Consider the following 8061-nt stretch of genomic DNA (forward strand, 5'->3'; position numbering starts at 1 on the left):
CACTGTATACTGGCTGTTATTTTATTTATTTATACTTATTAGTATTTTTGTAGGCTTTAGGCTGTATTTGTAGTAAAGATCCCTATTTTTCCACTTCCTTTCCTCACCCTACCTCACTTCCTTTACCTCACTTCATTTCCTCTCCTTTTCCTCATCACTAATTGGCTCTTGTTTTCTTTCTTTGTCAATCCTCATTTACCTGATTAAGTTCACCTGATCACTCCTTATTTGAAGACTGCACTCCCTCTCATTCACTCTGTCACCTTTGCATGGGGCGGCAGTTCTGGTTCAGAGGAATTTATCTTACTCTTTAGTCCTTATCCTATGTCCGTGTTAGCTTAACTGAGAACTTTATTCATCCTTATTCTTTAAGATAGACATGTGAGACTACTTTGACTTATTATGTTAAGTTTTAATCTTGTATTTGTTTTCTTTCAGATTCAACAGCCCATGTTTGTTTTTTTCTCACTTTGTGTTCATAAGTACAATTTTAAAAATTCAGTGGACTGAAGTTTCCTGGCTTTATTTCCATGCATTCTGATCAAATGCCCACGATGATAGTCAACTTTTCATTCCGAACCTCCTAATTTACATTATCGACTGTAGAGATATGACAGGAGATGAGGTGAGAGATGTGGGAGGACATGTACCATGGTTTATGTTCGGCACTCTATCCCTTGCACCATTGGGAACCCCTACAACATCTTATTTGAAGAGCTGCTTGTATTTTTTTTTAACAAATGAAGTCTTAATCTGCAAAGGAGCTGTAATGTGGTGGAAAACTACTATATTTGAAGAGAAACTATGAAATCTCATGGATATACCCAAGTACCATACTTCAAAATTGTATTTTCATTAAACTTTAAGCTTTTAGCTTTTTTCCACTTGGGTGCAGGAAAACAAGCTGCAAATACATATGCGATACCACACCATATAAAGTTGATATAATGAACATGTAAGCAAACTGTTGCTCATTTACATATCCAGCAACAGACACGGGGCAACATAAGCATTCATTAGGAGTCATGGTTTTTGCCACCTGATGAATGTAAGTCTAATATAAGCTCTCCTTCTAGCTCAGTTTTGGTCTCCACCAGCTCCTGAGGGAAATATCAGGCTCTTTAGCTGTTAACTGCGTGACTTCACCAGCACTGGTGCTGCACTTCTTGCTGCAGCTGAAAATGAGGTTGATAAGAGTGGTGTTGAGTGCCATAAAACTAAAACAATGAACTGAAAGATACTAAAAAGCTGAGGGGAACTCCAGAGTCGGTTGAAAACTGTCTGCTGTGGAGTGCAGTTCAATACTAAGAGTGACACCTTTCACATTACACTTTATTTCACCTACCGTTAATATGAAAATACTGATTAGTGCAACTTTAATGGCTGAAAACTTAAGTATAGTACATAACTTAATCATAATCATATGAAAAGAGAAAAAATTGTAGCTGCCTTAAAGTGTTTTTACCAGTAAAATCTCTCCATTATAACATCAGGAGTGTTTAAATGATCGTACTTTCTAATACACATAATGCTACATGTTATGTGATGAGAAAATGCTTGTAATATTTTTGTATGATTTCCTTGATATATTACCCAAATCGGAAATATGTAAAGTTTCAATTTTTAAACATCTTAATGACATTCATCTGCTCTCATATGCTTTTTGCTCACTCAGCGAGTCTAATATTAGTCTTATTCTTAGTCTAATATTTCAACATGTCCCCTGGGCCTCTCTGTCTCTGTCTATCTGTCTCTTTCCTGGTCGTTCACCCCGTCATCTCCCCATCCCTCTCTCCTTGTCTCCCAGGCAGCTGCTCCACTTTGCAGCTATTTAACAGCTGTTTTGCATCGATTTGCGCTTCCGAGTGCAGATTTCTACCTTGTCCGTCCTCCTCCTCTCGCTTTTTATTTCTCCTGTCTCTTTCCTCTCCTCCTCTTGCATTTCTAAGATGCCAGACACAGAGTAACACCAAACAGCCTTGATATTTTCCTCAATGAATAGACTGTCTCCTTCAAGTCTTTCCCTGAGATCCATTCAGTGATGAAAGACACACACACACACACACACACACACACACAAGCATGCATAAATACAAACTGGCACCCTAATAGACACACACATTTGTACACAAATGCACACACACACACGTATGCACACATATGCACACAGATTAGCGGCCCCCTACTTTTCTCTCTATGGAAACAACAAGTACTGAAGGATGCAATGAAAAAGAAAAGAAAAAAGTGAGGCTCCTATAATCCCCAAATCCCTCTCTCTTGCGCTCAAACCTACACAAGAGAAAAGAGGGGGAGTGTGTGTGTGTATGCGTGTGTGTGCGTGTGTGTGTCTGTAGAGTGTAGCCTGACATGATTTATGGTTTGGCTGTGCTCAGGCAGACACTCTGAGTTTTCTCTGAGGTGGGTGTCTCACCTCCATCCTTTATGACCTATACAGGTTGTATGTGTGTGTGTGTGTGTGTGTGAGAGAGAGAGAGAGAGAGAGAGAGAAGGAGGGAGCAACGGAGATAAACTGTAAAATGTACACATGAGCTTGTGTGTGTACAACTGCTGCAGGTGCATGAGAGAGAAGATACAACCTCTGATCGAACATGTGCTGCTCTGTGTGTTCTCCTGTGTGACTGTGTGTGTTTGTGTGTAATGTCGGGGTCAAAGCACACAGCGGTGCGTATTCTCTGGGTGGGTTATACTTGGCGGTGGACTGTAGAATCCCCCATTAAGCAGCGTGTAAAAGAGGCCAAGCACAGAGGCCATTATGAACTCCGGCAGTAATAGCTCCAGGAATCTTACTGCCTCTGGAGACCTGGTCATTAGCCTATTCCTCTCTCATAAAGCCCTCTATCCATCACACACGCAAGCATACACACATTTGTATGCAGACACAGCCACATGCAAACACACACACACACACAAGCACACACACACATCTCCTGCTTTCTTTTTCTCTCTGTCTTTCTATTCATCTCGGGTGAAGAAGAGTATAGTGCTGGTGGATACTGCTACAAGAACAATCCACCAAGACGTCCACAGATGTCTTTGAAAACAGATGCACACGCTCGCACATAAACATACACACACACACATGCTATTTGCACACAGGCACCCGTACACAGATGCTCATTTACAAAAGCAGCGAGGCATAATATCAGCCATGAACCCAAACCCCTGATTATTTAAATATATTCCTCCTTCCCCATCAAGTGAAAGTGAGACGCTGAAGCAGCCTGTTAGCTTTGGTCAGGTAGGAGATTACAAGCAGAAACAGTGTCACATACAATGGCGTTACCTGGCTGGACAAGCATTATAATGGCAACTAAACCCACCTTCTGAGCATTCACTCGCACACACACACACACACACACACACAGATGTACATGTGCGCACACACACATGCTCTGTAGCTAGATTTATTGGCAATTCAGACTGCAGCGGCAACAAGGAGGTGAGTATGCTCTTTATCCTCAGGCAGCTGCACACACACACGCACGCATACACACACACACACACACACACACACACACTCAGATTCACTACTGTATCATTAGACACACATATGTACATGTATTTACTTTCACCTCTGCACACACCTGTGAACTCACACCCTCAAAGTACACAGAATATAGCCAGAGTAACTGTGGTTTTAACAGAGGCGCATGCATGCCACCCCCAACACACACACACACACACACACACACACACATACACACACACACACACACACACACATAAAGTACATTGTGTACCAGTGCACACAAAGCAAACGGAGTCCAGAGAGAGGAGATACCTGGGGATGGAGACACATTGGCAAAGGTAATGCCGGAGTCAGTCACTCTGTCCTCAGGCAAAACACGCACAAACACACACACACACACACACACACACACACACACACGACACACACACACACACACACACGCACACACACAGTGCTGTAAAGATAAGCACTAATCCTGTTTATTACCTCCTCCCTCTCTGCACTCTCTCTCTCTTTTTTCATTTTATCTCTCCCTCATTTTCTCCCTCTCTCCCCTCTTCTCTTATTTTTTCCCCGTCTCTCCTCCTCAAGCCTATTTCAGCAGCATGCACGCACACACACACACACGCACACACACACATTTCGTGCGCACACAGACACGCGCGCACACATTGTCAGTTTACTCCTGTGATGTTTGTTGGCCTGGGGCTGAGACGAGGAAACAGGGAGGGGAGTGTTGATGTGTGCTGCTCTTTTCCAGCTCCAGCTCTGTTCACGTCCTGCAGAGAGAATTACCTTCCCTTTGTCTGTGTGAAGGGGCTGCTGCCTTTACCATCTGTGCAGCGGATACAGTGGCAGGCGTGTGTGTATGTGTGCTTGTGTGTGCATGTGTGCGTTTCTATACCTCCATACTTTGATAATCATCCAAAATATATTTCACAGGATCTGATGTGTCTCTTGGGAGTTAAAATTTAGGGATAAGGTTTCATGTTAGAGGTGAGATGAACAGTTATTTTTACAGATTAGATGCTGTCCATTTAAGGTCTTTACAGTTATAATTGTAACAAATATAAATATTGACAAAACAATCTCACCTCAGGGTCCATTTAGTAGCTGTTCTAGAGCTTTCGAGCGTGCATGAACGTCATGCTCAGTTGTCATGGAATTTGCAGATATTGAAATTTCTGTTTTTCTAAACACTGCAAGGACTTTTTGGTCATGTTGGCTCAAATGTCGAATATCACATTTCGTTTCTGAACTTGAAAACAGCAGTTGACTGAACAACCACACCTCAAAGTCTGTGTAGTAGCTGTTCTGGAGCTTTTTTGACATGATCTTTACAGCAGATTGAGTTTGATCAATTCACTCATTTTACATGGTTGCTTCCTTTACTGTTTTAGAATATATTATTGTAAATCTATTGTATGAGGTTCCCCTCTATGGAAACAAATAATGGCCATAAAGATTAGAGGCTCATAAGCAACTGAATTCTTCATTTTGAAATATATTGTCCTTTATTTATCTCTCTTCTTTTCTGTGTATTTTCTGGATGAAATTGCATATTTATTGTAATTTTCTCAGTATGTACTGTATATCCTCCCTAGCTGGTCCACTGAATGACATGTATCTGGTTTTTTTCTGGATATATCTCAGTATTTTTTTACTCCTTATACATACAGATGTATAAGGAGCTTGTGATGTCATGATTTGTGTCCTCTATCACACCTGTGATCTGTTTTCCGAAGTGATGACGGAGCAAGATGAAAGATCAGCATTGTTCTTTCCTTATCGTCAACACATCCCATGAAAACATCAAAACCAATAATGCATTATTATATCTGTCAATACAGGACCTCCCTGCCCATTTGTTCCAACTGAGGACATAAATCTTATGCACTTTAATTGTTTAAGTCATAAGTGATTTTCTAAAAACAAATGGACACTGCAGTTTTTTAACAAACGTCACTCAAACTGGTGTAAATGGTTTTCGTTGGGACTATTTTCAACTGCAGATTATTACACATCTGGTGCTCCAGTGAGAGTTAACGGTAACAGGGCGGAGTATGTGAGATTGATACAAAATGAGCTGTGTTCATGGTAATTAAGGAACAAATCACCCAGTGTAACAGTGAGGCTTATTGATGTGATGTGGTTTTAATAGTTTTTAGTCTATGGCACAGAGGAATAAGCTCTCTCTATAAAGGCTTAGAATCAATTTATTGTTGGTTTTTGTCTCTTAATGATTTGCTTACAATAATAATATAATGATAAATAATATTACCAGCCTTATCTTTAAAGTTTGGTTTTGAGGTGAGTTTCTGATGTGTAACAAGCCCCGTTTTTCACTCCTGTGTGTGACTGAGTTTGTGTGTTTGTGGCTTTTTAGAGCTGAGGATGTACAGTAATTTTCTCATGAAGACAAACAACAAAAAGAGGAAACTAAATCAAGCATGACATTAAAACGGAAGAGATCAGGGACTGGTGGGTGAACTCTTCAACAGATTAAAAACACAAACAATCACACATTGCTTTCTTTTATCCTTTTTGCTTTTAAGTCTCCTCTTTTTTTTCTAATTCTCCTCCTCCGCCACCACTAATACTCCCAGCCTGCACTCCTCCCATATGTTCTTTTCTCCACCTTCCTCTAAACTGTCCTCATTCCTTCATTCCTGTCTCTCCATCCCTTCTCTCTCTTCCTCTCGTATCCCCCTCTTTCTCTTCTCCATTTGTGCCCTCGCTCTCTCTCTCTCGCTCTCTCTCTCTCTCTCGTAATGTTTCTCTTCCTCCTCCTTTCTCTCTCTCTCTCTCCAGATGGGTGGCAGAGAGTAGCAGCTTGCTGTGGTCAGGCCAATTATTTACATAATTATGATCTCCCACTTAACCACATGATCCCTTACCTGGGCGTGGGCAATTAAAGCCAGCATCATTATGCAGATTATGCAAATACAGTCAGAAGCGGAACAAGGTGGCGAGAGATCACACATGAGCAAACACGTGCCCTGTAACCATGTGTGTGTGTGTGTGTGTGTCAGAGGGTGCATATGTGTGCAACAGAATGTGGGAACATATTTGACAGCTTCCTGATTTGTTAATTGTGTTTTTTTTTTCTTTTTGTGCCACAAAATGTCTAAATGTCAGACACCAGTCTGTCTGCAAATGTACCTTTATGAACTGCATACTGTGATATGCTTTATGAGATGATACTGCAGGGATGATTGTATGAATTGCATCTGTATTAAAGGGTCAGTTCACCCAAATCATGAAAAACATATTTTCTTTTTTTTTTCTTTTTTTTAAAGCTTTTTAGCTTTTAGGTTGCAAAATAATGAGAATACACCAGTGGAAACATACTTAATGTCACTATAGAAGTTAATCCAAGACTAATAATTGTTTTGTTCTTCTTCTGTCACTGCTGCTCTTCTATCAGTATTAATTTTGCATGCGATATTGCATGTGCTGTAAGCTGTAAGTACAGTGAAAACTGAAGGATAGTAATAATGTTTATTATTCATATTGTTTGAGGGGGTTTGTTCAGATTTGCAAATTCATTTGGGAAGGCTTGAGATGGTAGAACTCATTTGTTTGTTTGTTAATTGTTCAAATTCTGCATTTACTGTCTTTCTGTTTATATTTTTATGAGTCAATAAAGATAGTTCTGGGTTTGTGTACTGAGACCTAGAGATATCCACCTCTGAAACCCGGCTATAACAGCAGTATTGAAAAACTACTTTTGGATATGTTTTTCCTGAAATAACATCCTACTAACTCACCGTCAATAGTTTTCATTGGAAATACTTTCTAGCAAATAGTCCTCATAAAAACTGTCCAATGTGAGGTCTGTGGATTATCCACAGCAACCATGATGTTGTTTCTAATCTAATTTTTCAGTATTGTGAGCAAAAATAACAAATTCTCCTCCATTGTATTGTAGTGACAGCAGAAATCTAATGTACATCAAAAACTCAGTGAATAAAATGGAAAATATCTGCACGGCTAGATATCACTAGGAGGGAGTGAGAAATATGTGTGATTTAAGAACTGACCCTTTAAAGTGAGATTATATTTACAGTACCAGCATGTGTTAAGAACAAGATCCACTGACTACTACTGAGACAGAATTAGATGCACCAAGAGGAGATGGGTTAATGGGTTGGGCACACGCACACACACAGACACAGAGTGTGTGTGTACAGACGGGTATGTATGTGTGTGTGTAGGCACATGTGCAAGTGCACTGAGAACCTGCTAACATGGTGCGGCCAGGTGGCAGACAGAGCCATGCCCATGGGTAATCAACAGGCTCTTCAGTGAAGCGACATCATTGATTGTGTGTGTGTGTGTGTCTGTCTGTCCGTGTGTGTGTGTGTGTGTGTGTGAGAGAGAGAGAGAGAGAGAGAGAGAGAGAGAGAGAGAGGAAGGACCATATCCCTCCTGGCTGGAGCACTGTGGCCCCTCACAAGCGAAGCATGTGCAAACACACGTCTGCATTATGAAGCATACATGCCTTGTCTGACGATAACTGCCATCTAACTGCTGTTAACCAGCTTTCTGTCCACACTCACACACAC

Source organism: Thunnus maccoyii, chromosome 5, assembly GCF_910596095.1.
Source record: "Thunnus maccoyii chromosome 5, fThuMac1.1, whole genome shotgun sequence".
NCBI lineage: Eukaryota > Metazoa > Chordata > Actinopteri > Scombriformes > Scombridae > Thunnus > Thunnus maccoyii.